Raw genomic sequence first — 14,096 nt, forward strand, 5'->3', positions numbered from 1 at the left:
AACAATCAAACAAAAAATCTCTTGTCCTTTGCCTCACACCACCACCTCCCAGTGCATGGTCCAGAGAGCCTGGCCTCAGGAGGGACTCGGTAAGTGTTGAAAGAGAGACTGCCAACCGCATGGCCTCGTTCACAGGTGCCACCCTGGCCCATTTTTCCCTTCATCATCCACCTCTAAGGGATACTAAAGTGCTACGGGCAGGGGGTGTCTCAGGACACTGGCCCATCTGCAGGAGTCATGGGAGAAGAAGGAAGAGAAGAGAGAGGAGTGGAAGAAGGAAGGCAGAGAGGAGAGCAGGAAGGGAGGAACGGGGAAAGAGGAATGGCCTGGAGGAGAGGCAAGGCTCCTCACTCCAAGGTGGGGCCCCTCTCCTACTCACTGACCACAGGTATCACAGGGAAGGCAGGGAAGCATTCACCATAAACAGCCTTCCACAGATAACTCATTTCATTACATCCCATCCCTATAGTCATTTTAGGAATCTATCTCACAAAGCTGCACTGGTTTTACCATCTTAACAGCATTTTTTCATTAGTCTGTTTCATTAAAAATGAATTTTCTCAAAGTCTCCCCACCAGAAGAGAGCCCTAGTATGCCAGCATTGTGTTACGCCTCTTAAAAATCCATTTCTATAAGATCAATTGTTCCCACATACTGATGTATATCCTCTGACAGAGACTGAAACCCAGACCTATTGGAGCCTTTTTTTTTTTTCCTGGTTTTTGTTGAGAGGCCACCTCCCACGTGGGCTGGCCAGGAACACAATCAGAATCTCCTGATTCAGTGCAAAGGGTAAAGGCTACAGAGACAGTAAAACTATCTCCTGAGCCCTCATCAGGGGCCAGGCACCAGGAGAAGCAGAACATGTGGGTTGGAAGCTCTGGCGTCAGTGTTCTCCCCAGACCCACCCACACCCCCAAACCCCAGCTCTGTCCCTCCTAAAGCAAGACTCAGGCTGGGCACAGCAGCACACACCTGTAAACCCAGAGGCTTGGGCGGCTGTGGCAGCAGGAGGATGGCGAGTTCAAAACCAGCCCCAGCAATTAGCGAGGTGCTAAGCAACTGAAATCTTGTCTCAAAATAAAAAATGAAAAGGGCTGGGGATGTGGCTCAGAGGTTAAGCACCCCTGGGTTCAATCCCTGGTACAAAAAAAAAAAAAGGCTCTAATACTTGTTGCAGAAGGCAGCTGCCAGGACAAGGTTCAGAGTGCCAGCCGAGTGCTTAGCCAAGGAGAAGCCTTCATTGGGTCTGAGTTCACCAAATGCTCACAGACCCAGGGGTGAGTATGAGCATGCGCGTGCTCATGTTTATTTGTTTCTTTGCTATCTTCATTGTACAGAGCAGGAAACTTAGGCTGTGGGGGGATTAGTAAACATCAGGTCCTCAGGGAGGTTAGGATTCTCACCAGATTCATTTGTCCTTTAAGCCTATGCTATCCCACACATTGTGATCTGGAAGGAGAAAAGAAAGCAGTGCGGGTCTGTATTTCCACACCAGGATTTTCTCAGCCCACATGGTGACTGGGGTATGAGGTGCCAGCAGAGCTCCTGGGCCAGACTCTCCCATAACCAGGTGGTGCTTCACTTTCTCCAGAAATTAGCACCAGCTCTATTGCTTCACACTTGGAGAACATTGTGTCATCTCTCTGAGCTTCTGACTCCTTACCTGTTAAGTGCTAGAAGTTCCCTTTAACTGTGGAGGATGCCTGCAGCTACAGATAGTACTGAATCCTGTACATCTTGGTTTTTTTTCCTGTACATACATATGATAAAGTTTAATTTATAAATTAGGTACGGTCAGAAATCAACAATGACTTACAATAAAAGAGAGTAATTATGATGATATACTGTAATAACATTCATTTAACTTATGAGTTGTTTATTTCTGGAATTTTCCATTTAGTATTTTCAGACCTCAGTCGACTATAGAAAGTGAAACCGTGGATAATAAGGGACTATTCCTCTACTCCCTGCTGTATATCATCTATAGTATTAAGGTGAAGATCAAAAGAGATAATAAATAGAAGAATCCCTTATAAAATTTGAGGTGTTGCACAAAGGAAGAGGAGCTTAGTTTTGCCCAGAAATCTCTCAGGATACTAGAAGAAGCATTTACACCCCTGATTGGCCATAGAATCTCGGATCAAATCCTCAGCACTTCCCAGGCTTCCTTCTGTATTTGGATCCTAGGCACAAGCACACCCTCCCTGGGCTATCACAAGGGTTAAATGAGAAGGACTGTGAGGGGGTCTGTAAGCCAGAAAACTCTACCCAAATATAAGATGTTATTATTCCCTTTAAGAGGAAAGTGTTCAGTTTTTCTCCTTCATCTGACTCTTATTAGTTGACTCACTCTATGTCCTTAGGGCAGGATCTCTTATCCAGAGATCTCGAATGAATTTCAGACTCTCTCTGACTTCCTCTCTCCCATGCACAAAGAAGGAAAGCAGTGGCTCTCAATGGAGTCTTAGCTGCACATCAAGCCCCTGGAATGCCTGTGTCCTATGTGATCGCACATATCACTCTGACTTCCTGAGAGCCCTTTTGGAGATAAAATATCTCTGATAAAATATTTCTGGAAGAGTGATTCTGAAATTTTTGATATAAAATAATATTTATGAAGTATTCTAGGCTTTTGGTTGAAAGTGAAACATGAAGGTCATAAATATACCATGGAGCTCATTAGGCAAGCAAGCCCCAGTCCTGGTGCCCACATCAAGTAGGTCTGTAGCTCTGGGCTCCATTCATCACACTGTCCTGTGATTATCGTGAAACCAGTGGAGAGTCCCTTTTGTGGGAGAGATGATTAAAGATGACATTTATAACTTGGAAGTACAGAAGTCCAGCCATGCTGTCAATACATAAAAAGAGCTGGGTGTATGAAAACTTAGAAAATGGTATATGACATGGGATAAAAACTATATTTGGAAAACATAGCATGTTGGCATCGGGTCCCACATTTACCATTTCCCCCAAATAAGCGGAGAAAAAGTCTTCTGCTTCCTCCATGTGAGTTGCTTGTCCTCAGGAGCCCCCAGCACTACAGAAAGGAAAGGCAGAGAGCAAAATTGACCCGGGTTTAGTCAGTTCAATCTGATGGAATCACCTCAGCATTACTACTAGTTATGTGCTCAGTTGAATTAAAATACTGGGTCTATCAGAGATGTCCTTTCTTCCGGACCTTTTCCAAGACAGAAAAAATGAGAGTATGTATTAGTCAGCTTTCCCTGACTGTAACAAAATATCTGAGATAATCAACCTAAAAGGAGGAAAGGATTATTTTTGGCTCATGGACTCAGAGGTTCGGTCCAAGGTTGGTTGGCTCCATTGCTTTTGGGCCCATGGCAAGGCAGAACACCATAGCAGGAGCATGATGAGAGTGAGCTGCTCACCACAAGGTGGTCTAGAAGCCAAAAAAAAAAAAAAAAAAAACCAAAGTGGGGGAATGGGGTACTATTATCTCCTTCAAGGGCATAACTCCTATGACCTATCTTCCTCCTGCTAGGTCCTACCTCCTGAAGGTTCCACCACCTCCCAACAGGGCCATGGGCTGGTTTATCTGTTTTCAATAAAGGCCTTAAGAGACATTCCAGATCCAAAATATAGCAGGTGGCTTATGACAGCACGTGGTATTAGGGAACTCCATCTCCCCTGGTGTCTTCCAGAGACCCCCTTGGCCATGACAGTAGAGTGGCTGATCTGATCAGAGTTACTTCTGATTTGGTGAGAAATAAATGACTGGGCCTGGCTAGATTGGGGGTAACGGGAAGATGTGCCTTCTGCAGGATTCCTCATTATTGCCTTAGTCTCTGCCATCCATGTCCCCCCCCCCAAGTTATAAGGACATGTCTGGGTGCCCTGCACACAGCTGAGGGGCCAGCACTCCCCCAGGGATGCCGTAAGAAATCATATTTGGAATTGGTAAAAACACAAAAGAGCCTTCAAAAGACCCTTCAAAAAAGAGCATCTGTGTCTTAGCAACTGTGCTGGGGAGACTGATTAGAAAGATAACATCTACAACAGACAATATCTAATCAAAGGTAGTGCCACAAGATAAGCAATGGGTGCTGAGAAGCCCTGTCCCAAATCACATTTGTGGTCCCTTTCAATCAGGAGAGAGATGAAACATGGATTTACCATCAAAGAACACAGCAAAATGAAGACACCAGATATCAGCTGCTATAATTTGTGTCTGAAATATCCCCCCATAGGCCCATGTGCTAAAAGCTTGGTCACCAGCCTCTGGTGCTATTGGAAGATGAAGGAACCTTTAGAATGCAGGACCCTAGTGAGAGGAAGATAGGTCATTAGGGGTATATCCTTGAAGGGGATGGGATCCCAGTTCCTTCCTGTGTCTCTCTTTATTTCCTGGACACCATGAGGTGAACAGGCCTCCTCTATCATGCACTCCTGCCTAGATATACTGTGCTGCAACAGGCCCAAAACAATGAGGCCAAAGGACCGAGGACTGAAACCTCTGAAACCAGAAGGCAAAAATAAACCTTTTCTCCTTTTAAGTTGATTTGCTTTTGGTATTTGTTACAGTGACAGAAAACTGACTAACACACCAGACCTTCTAGGAAGCTTTCCTCAGCAGGCTGTAGGAAGGCTCACTCCCTCCTCTCCACTTTGACAGCACTGCGCTCATTCTTTTTTTTTTTTTTTTGTCTTTTTTTGTTTGTTCATTCTAATTAGTTATAATACATGACAATAGAATGCATTTTGACACACCATACATAGAGTATAACTTCTCATTCGTCTGGTTGTACATGATGTATATAGTTACACAGGTTGTGTAATCATATATGTACATAGGGTAATAATGTCCAATTCATTCTATTATCCTTCCTACCCCCATACCCTCTTCCCTCCCTTTACTCCCCTGTCTAATCCAAAGTACCTCTATTCTTCCTTAGCTGTTCCCCCTCCCCATTGTGAATTAACATCTGTGTATCAGAGAAAACATTCGGCCTCTGGTTCTTTGGGATTGACTTATTTCACTTAGCATGATCTTCTCTAGCTCCATCCACTTACCAGAAAATGCCATAGTTTCATCCTTCTTTAAGGTTGAGTGATATTCCATTGTGTATATATACAATTTCTTTATCCATTCATCTATTGAAGAGAATCTAGGTTGGCTCCATATCTTAGCTTTTGTGAATTGTGCTCCTATAAACATTGATGTGTCTGTGTCACTGTAATATGCTGTTTTTAAGTCCTTTGGGTATAAACAGAGGAGTGGGATAATTGGGTCAATGGTGGTTCCACTCCAAGTTTTCTTAGGAATCTCCATACTGCTTTCCAGAGGGGTTGTACCAATTTGCCATCCCACCAGCAATGTATGAGTGTATACCTTTTTCCCTACCTCCTCACCAGCATTTATTGTTACTTGTATTATTGATAATTGCCATTCTGACTAGAGTGAGATGAAATCTTAGAGTAGTTTTTGATTTGCATTTCTCTAATTGCTAGAGATGTTGAACATGTTTTCATATATTTGTTGTTCAATTGTATTTCTTCTTCTGTGAAGTGTCTGTTCAGTTCCTTAGCCCATTTATTATTTAGGTTATTTGTTTTTTGGGTGTTGATATTTTTTAGTTCTTCATATATCCTGAAGATTAATGCTCTGAGTTGCGAGTGGTAAAGATTTTCTCCCATTCTTTAGGCTCTCTCTTCACATTATTGTTTCCTTTACTGTGAAGAAGCTTTTTAGTTTGATGCCATCCATTTATTCATTCTTGGGTTTTATTTCTTGCACTTTAGAAGTCTTGTTAAGGAAGTCAGTTCCTAAGCTGACCTGGTGACGATTTGGGCCTACTTTTGTTCTAATAGGCACAGTGTCTCTGGTTTAATTCCTAGGTCCTTGATTCAGTTTAAACTGGATTTTTGTGCATGGTGAGAGAGGGGTTTAATTTCATTTTGCTACATATGAATTTCCAGTTTTCCCAGCACCATTTGTTGAAAAGGCTATTTTTTCTCCAGTGTATGTTTTTGGTGCCTTTGGCTGGTATGAGATAACTTTACTTATGTGGGTTGTCTCTGTATCTTCTATTCTGTACCACTGGTCTACGAAACTATTTTGGTGCCAATACCGGGCTCATTCTTTCAGTACCAATACTCATGTGCCCCCAGGCACCACATACCCAGCTAAAGCAGTTTATACAAGTGATCACTGTTATTACTTTATTGAAATTATAAATTATTTCTGAGTAGAGAATCCTCCCAGGACCAGAGGAAGGAAACCCACTCCCCCAGCAATTGCTGAGTCAGGGAACAGCCAGGCTAAGAGTTCTTGTCTACCCACTGCTGTTCATGCTGGTCACCTTCATGTCTTTCCTCTGGTTATCTATTGCAGTGTAAGCACAAAGACTTCCTCCTGGAGAGAATTTTAGTGACCTCCTCTAGGCCTTGTTTTTAGTGAGGCCTTGTCCTGGACTCTATCACTGGCCTGTCAATTATAGCAAAGCATTCTGCTAAGCTAGTTCTCCTTTTTTTTTTCGTTTTACTTTTCTCTTTCTTTTTTCTTTTCTTTCTTTTTGTGCTAGAGATCAAACCCAGGGCCTCATGCATGCTAAATGTTGCACTCTTTCACTGAGCTATATTCCTGCCCTTCTAAGCTACTTTATTGAGAATTTACTGTCTTTGATATACAATCAAGCTCCTTTTCCTCCTCACCTTGTTAGCCTTGTTAGCTAACCTAGTTTCTCTTGATAATTGCCCATTCATCCTATAGGTTGGCCATAAATCCTCACTTGTCCCTGCTGTATTCAAAATTAAGTTCAATCCCTCCACTCAATTTCAAGATCCTTGACCTCAAATCCAAGAACGTTAAATAAAGACTTTCTTGACATTTTTAACAAATGTCAGAATAATTTCTCCTTAACAGTTTCAAGACTATCCTGAAACTCAGTCACTGGAAACCACAGTTTGATTTTGCTCAGAGTTGCGAGGGGTCCAATGAGCAGTCGATCTCTGACTCATGGATGTCAGCTAGGAACTGGGACTAGAGGAGCCACTCCCACAATGGCCTCTTCCCTCCCAGGCTTTCCTGCCTATCCCTGTCTACCTGGCAGCTCACCTCAGGTCCTCTCCTTGTATTTGGGCTTCTGCAGCATGGTGGGCTCAGGCATTCTCTAAACTTCTTCCATGGCAGCTGGCATTTCTGAGTGAGTGACCCAGGAAAGCCTGAAGAAGCTATGGAGTTTCTAGTGACCTAGACCTGGAAGTTCCGCATGTCATTTCTGCCATATGCTATAGGTCAAGCAAGACACTAAGGTCAGCCCAGACTCAAGGAAATGAGATGAATGTACTCTGCTCTCAAAAGGGAAGTGGTTGGCTTGCCCAGGAAAGTAAGGGATTGACGGGAACATCGTAGGGACCAGCTACCCTGCCACTCTGAGAACCTTGCCTTCTTTCTGACTTACAGTCTAAACTTCACAGACATTTTATATTTTTTATAGTAGATGAATTTCTGTCTTAATCTGTTCAATATTGCTAAAACAAAATACCAGAGCCTCGGCAATTTATAAAAACAGAATTAGCTGAGCAACTGCATGCCTATAATCCCGGAACTCAGAAGGCTGAGGCAGGATGATCACAAATTTAAGTACAGCCCCAGCAACTTAGCAAGACCCTGTCTCAAAAAAAAAAAAAAAAAAAAAAAAAATGAGGATGTAGCTCTGTGGTAGAGTGCCCCAAGTTCAATCCCCAGTACCACAAAAGCCTGAAGAAGCTATCGAGTTTCATAATAAACACATAAATAAACACATTTATTTAGCTCATAGGTCTACTAGGAAGCCCAAGAGCACGGTACTAGGTTGCTGCATCACAACATGGCAGAAGGCATCCTATGGTGAGACAAAGCAAGCATGCCAGTTTACGGCTCTTCCATGACTTTTTAGGAAGCCACTAATGCCATCATAGGGGCCCCACTCTCATGATCTCATCTGGGATGGATTCAGTAACTTACCTACAAAAGGCAGAATTTGAAAAGGAGAGAAAAAGCAACTGAACAGTGGAGAAACCTGAGGAGCACTACCTCAGCCAGGTGATCAAGGTCCAAAAGCATAAGTCATGTTGATAGAGGTACTATTTGGGTTTTTTTAAAATTATAAATAGACACAATACCTTTATCTTATTTGTTTATTTTTTTAATGTGGTGCTGAGGATCAAACCCAGTGCCTCACGTGTCCTAAACAAGCGCTCTACCGCTGAGCTACAACCCCAGCCCAGCATGTAGTTTTGACATGGTGAGAGGTCTTCCCCACAAGAACTCATAACCCCAGTTGTATCACAACACAAACATCAGACAAATCCAATGGAGAGAGAGTCTTCAAAATTCCTGACCAGTACTCCTCAAAGCTGTCAAGGTCATTTGAAGCAAGGAAAGATTGAGAAATACTTGAGAAATACTCAGCCCAAAGGAGGACATGATGCTTACATGGGATCTTAGAATGGAAAAAGAACAGTAGTAAAAAAACTAATGAGATGTGATTTAAAGTATATATTTTAGTTAATAACAGTGCACCAATGTTAGTTGTGACAAATGTGCCATAATAATGTAAGATGATAACAGTAAGGGAAATGAGGTATGAAGTATACGGAATTCTCTAAGGCATCTTTGCAACCCTTGGTAAACCTAACACTATTCTAGAATTTAAAAATTACTTAGAAGCAGGGAATATAGTTCAGTGGACTATATCCTCTGAACACTTGTCTAGTATGGAGGATGCTCTGGGTCTCATGTTCAGCACCACTCCAAAAAAAAAAAAAAAATTATCTAAAATGTCAGGTAAGTCTAAGCTAAAACAATATTAAGTCATTTACAGAAGACTAACGAATAGAAAATGGGGGTGGGGTGGAGACTAAGCCTAATGACACCTGAATCTTAATGCTTCAAACAGCAGTTAAGATGACAAATGGAATCAAAAGCAGATAATGACTTTTACCAAATTATAATTACCTCTGACTTGGGATTTAGGATTTTGAAATAATCAGTGACTATACTGGAGTCATTAATTATAAAAGATTAACTAGACAGTGATTCAATTTACATGTGGAGTTTCAAATTTTACTCCCTTTTCTTCTGGGTAATCCCAGTTGAATACGTTTCTGAATTGTAAATTGCATTGGCAATGATAGTAAAGGAGTTTGAATCAGATTGTCCTCCGGTACAACACCACATTCGTGAAAGGATGATAAGTCAGTAGAGTCTTCTGTTTTGCATTCGGGCTGCCTGATGAACCCACCGCCAGCAGCAACTAATCCCAGATGCTGAGAGCTTTGCAGGGGATTTAGAGTTCTAGAGTTTAACTCCCAATGTGCTGGTGAAGATGATGCTGATACTGGTAAGCAGCGGCCACATTTTCCCACAGCTGTTTCTCAGTGGAGATGGCCCTTGGAGGCTCACTTGACCTGGCAACGGGGTTGTCAGCTTCCAATTATGCTGCCATCTGAGTGGCAGCTCAGTGGGAAACCCAGAGGAGCACAATGCAGGCCCGCCGTCTTCAAGGCCGACTCAGTAATAATTGTAGCTCTTTTCCCAGACCACGGGACGGGTACTGTGAAATGGCCCTTATTTCCTGCATCCTACTGTTTCATTTCCCATTGCTGTCCTTTTCAATAAGCCAGCATTCATACATGCAAAGTGGTAATGGCATGGTCTCGATGGCGTATTTGATTTTGTCTTTCTAAGGGAGACAAATGTCCTTTTCATCACATTCTAGTGCTACACTCGAGAAAGAAGCTGGCAAGGAAGGTTACATATGTGGTAAGGGTGTGAAGTTTTATTCTGAGGGCTCTGGGAAGTTGTTGAAAGGTGCAGCCATGCAAACAAAGACGGTGTGCTGGGGAATTCAAGAGACCTGCCTAGAATAGTGGGGGTAGGGGAAGGAGTTTAGTGCCTCTGTCAGTGCCCTCATAATTTTTAATGACATAGCCGAACACTGGGATCAAAAGAAACAATTTCCCAAAGTCTTGGTCTCCAAAGAAGGTTATTTTCTTGGGAATCCCACCATATGATGGAACTGAATTTGGGGCAGGAAATCTTGGACTTCTGAGACATGGGGAAGCATTTTGTCATTTAATCAAATAATAAATATTTATTCTGTACTAGCAATGTGCTAGGTAGGCACTGTGCTGGGTACCAGGAGTCATATGATGAGTAAGAATCAGCCCCCACCCTCCAGACGCTTACAGCCCAATGCTGCAGAGAGGCAGTGGATAAATGGACACTGGCTAAGAAAATCAGCTGCAACTGCATAAGGCTTTTTGTAAGTTTTAAATACTCACCCCAAGTTTAAATATCAAAGAATTTGATACCAAGTTCTCTCTGGATTGAGATCTTTTCAACATCTGTAAAGTGTATATGATTTAAGAACTACTTTTTCTATTGACATGAATGAATTTACAAAGTTCAATTAACATCCACTCAGAGGCCTGAAAAGTTGGGACATTGACAAAGTTGCATTTGGTGGCCTCCTGCTCATCTTTCTATATCATTTATGCTCATTAGAATTCCCAAATCACTCATTCTCTCTCTCCCACTCCATACTCTCAAGAAAGAATCTGAAACTTACCTACACTGAGATCTAAGGAACTAATGAATCTCAAAGTGTGTTCTGATGAGGGCAAGTTTCTGTCTTGGTTTTGGCCTAAGTACCACTATATTCCATTGTAGATTGTTTATATATATATATATATATATATATATATATATATATATATATATATATATATATATATATATAAGAATTCATGAGTCAGACACAGTGGCACATACATGTAATCTCAGCTACTCAGGAGGCTGAGGCAGAAGGATACCAAGTTCAAGGCCAGCACTAGTGATTCTGTGAGATCTTGCCTCAAAATAAAAAATAAAAAGGGTTGGAAATGTAGCTCACTGGTAGAGTACTTCTGGATTCAATCCCCAGTATCACCATAAATAAAGTAAGATTGCCCAAAGGAAAAGAACAAGTGGATTTAGGCAGACTGAACAGAAGCATTCTGCTACTGCAAGTTAAGTTCATTAAGTAATCAACAAACGAACTAAAAAAAAAGATATTATAATAACAAAAATTTAATATGGCATGCTCTCAGGAACAAGGATCATCCATTCTGAGAGGATACCTTGCAACCTGATCTCCTCACACGGGAACTCACTGCACTGTACTTCTTTTCATTTTACCAGAGACTGGGAGAGCTTTACCTTGACCTGAGGCCAACAGAGACTCACATGGACTACTGAGACATTGCGAAGCATTTTGTCATTTAATCAAATAATAAATATTTATTCTGTACTAGCAATCTGAAATCTGAACCATGGAGCTGGAAAGTTGACCCTAGTGACAGAAGCCCTCTCTCTTTCCCTGGAAAGATAGAAAGTGTGAGGTGGAAGCGATGGAACTTTGCATCTGTGTATGTGTTTCTCTTTTCTTCTCTGATCTGCAATGCCTGTTCCTATAAAGATAAGGACTATCAAACCCATAATCTCCTAGCTGCCTTTGCTCAGAAAGAGGGTGGTTGCACCTCTCTGTACTTTTTCCTTCCATTGCCTCATACGATGCATCTCTTGCCAGTGATCAATAAACTCTTGATTTCTTTTTTCAAAAAGGAACACTTAAAGGTCTTAAATTATTCAACTTGCACCAATTAACATTGACTCCTTAGGTAATTCTTTTCTCAGGCAACCCTTCAAACAGCATAAAGATTGTGCTGCAGGCTTCTTACTCACACATGCCCAACCCCATTCACACACCTGCTCTTCAGCCCTCCCAGACCCTCCATGGGTAGGTTTTGTGTGATACTTTCCAGAGTGGGGAAGAAGACAAAGGCACAGTCAATGGCAATAATAGTATTTTCTTACAGTTCCACCTCTTAATTATAAAAAGCTCATTGTTTCAGACCAAGTAAAATATGCAGCAGTTTGCTGATAGAGTAATAAGGGAGCAATTTTTTGATATTTGTCTTGAATTCACTTTGCTGATTATCAAATGAAATTCTTTTCCCATTGATTATCTGATGTTTTTTAGGTATACAAAAATATTGGACATTTTCATCTTTCAATTTCTTTTTTATTTTAAATAAATTGTTTCTTTTAAATAATTATGCTTTTTATTTCAAGTTGGCATTCAATTGCATCTTGTAGAACTTCCAGCCAACAGTAAATAGTAATAGTGATAGCAGACATCTTTGGGTTTTCCCTCCAATTTTATAGAACTACATCTATGATTTCACACTAAGTGATTTGTTTAATAGCATTATATATTTTTTTCCAAATGTGCACCTTCATATCCTTAGAATTTTAAAGATTTTTCTGATCCTGATAGTCTTGACAAGAGCCCTAAACTTCATAAATACCTCTTTAGGCTCTACTAAAATGAATTTTACACTTTTTATTAATTTGATCTGTTAACATATTTTAAACCAGTAATCTTACATTCCTGTAAAAGGTCCTACATGACTATAGTCAATTATTCTTTAAAAGTACTGTTAAGGGGCTGAGGTTGTGGCTCAGCTAGCACACACGAGGCCCCGGGTTCAATCCTCAGCACCACATAAAAATAAATAAATAAAGGTATTGTGTAAAAAAAAAAAAAAAAAAAGTACTGTTAAATTTAAATTGTAACTTACATAAGATTTTACCTCTGTGTTAAATGATGAGGCTGAAGACAGTGTTCTATCCTAGAATTTTGTGGAAAAAAGTCTATCAAAAATTTAAAATTTGTTTATTACTTGTCTACTCAAGTTTCTCATGTCAGTTAATGTTTTTCTATTTATTAGCATTATTTGTTTTGTAATCTTTTAAAACTATTCTATACTTATTCATTTCTCCCTTTGTTCAATCAATATTGAGTGTGTTTGACTTTTTGGTTTCCACTCATAATAAAGTATCTGTATAGAAATGTCACATTTTAGGGGCTTAATCACTGTGCCTGGGGCTGATTTTGCTGCTGGCAGCAGAGTCATGAATATGGCTGGAAAAGTCCAATTCTAATAGAGTTTATTTACATCCTAGTTGTGGAGGGTGCCATAGAAGAAGTAAACAAATTGATTGTTAAAATTTAAATTGAGACCAGTGAGTGTGGCTGCCTGAGATGAGGTAGTCAGAGGTAAGTTCTCCAAGAAGACAAGAGCTGATCTTTGCAGGGAAACAGGCTGGCCATGATTGGGGACCAACATTCTCAGATTGGGAGAGCAGTCAGTGCCATTGCTCCAAAGCCAATGCAAGCATGGCAGGTTACAGAACAAAAAAGGCAGGAAGAAAGGGGAGGAAGGTGTCATGGTTTGGATATGAGGTGTATCCACAAAGTGCTGTGTTAATGCAAGAACTTTCAGAGGTGAAAGGACTGGATGAGAGTTGTAACCTTATTAGTGCATTCTAGTTTGACTGTACTAACTGTAGGTAGGTGAGACGTGGCTGGAGAAAGTAGGTCACTGGGGATGTGCACAGGAAAGAGGTTCATGTTCCCTGTGGTCCCTTTCTCTCTCCTTCCATCCTTCTCTCTCCCTCCCTCTCCTCCTTCTTTGCTACCATGAGGTGGGCACCTTTTTTTCCACCACACACTCACCATGATATTTTTGCCTTACTTCAGGCCCAAACCAATGGAATTGGCCAACCATGGGCTGAACCTCTGAAACTGTATGTTCTAATTGTCTCCTCTAGTTGTTTTTGTCAGGTGTTTTGGTCACAGGAACACAAAGCTGACTTATACAGAATGCCATAAAGGAAACCAGGAAGGAAGGCACAAGAAAAATCACAAATGCCTTCAGGCTACGGTTAGATGCTGGATGTTTTCAAAAGGTAATAGGAAAATACTGGAGAATTTTATGCAAGGAGAGGAAGGATCCAAAGTCCACTATATGTTGAGTCTGGCTACTACATGAAGTCTTAGTCCATTTGGGCTGCTAAACAGAGTACCTTAGATGGGTGATTTATAAACAAAAGAAATGTATTGCTCATAATTCTGGAGGCTGGGAAGACCAGTAGGTCTGATAAAGGTTTTTCTCCATGGATGGTGGTTTCCTTGTGTCTTCACATGGTGGCAGTGTTGGAACTCATTCAGGCCTCTTTTATAAGGGCACTAATCCCATTCATG

At 41.1% G+C, this 14,096-nt stretch overlaps 1 long non-coding RNA gene across 1 annotated transcript; it reads left to right on the forward strand.

Moving 5' to 3' along the window:
• Positions 1-798: 798 nt before the first annotated feature.
• Positions 799-11,614, forward strand: LOC124094359 (uncharacterized). Its single transcript, XR_006852209.2, has 3 exons — positions 799-1,051; positions 1,181-1,280; positions 11,189-11,614. It is a non-coding gene; the product is annotated as an uncharacterized LOC124094359 (long non-coding RNA).
• The last annotated feature ends 2,482 nt before the right edge of the window (positions 11,615-14,096 follow it).

This window comes from Marmota monax, unplaced genomic scaffold, assembly GCF_021218885.2.
Source record: "Marmota monax isolate L192 unplaced genomic scaffold, Marmota_monax_Labrador192_F-V1.1 WCK01_AAM20220418_F8-fsc00043, whole genome shotgun sequence".
Taxonomy (NCBI): Eukaryota; Metazoa; Chordata; class Mammalia; order Rodentia; family Sciuridae; genus Marmota; species Marmota monax.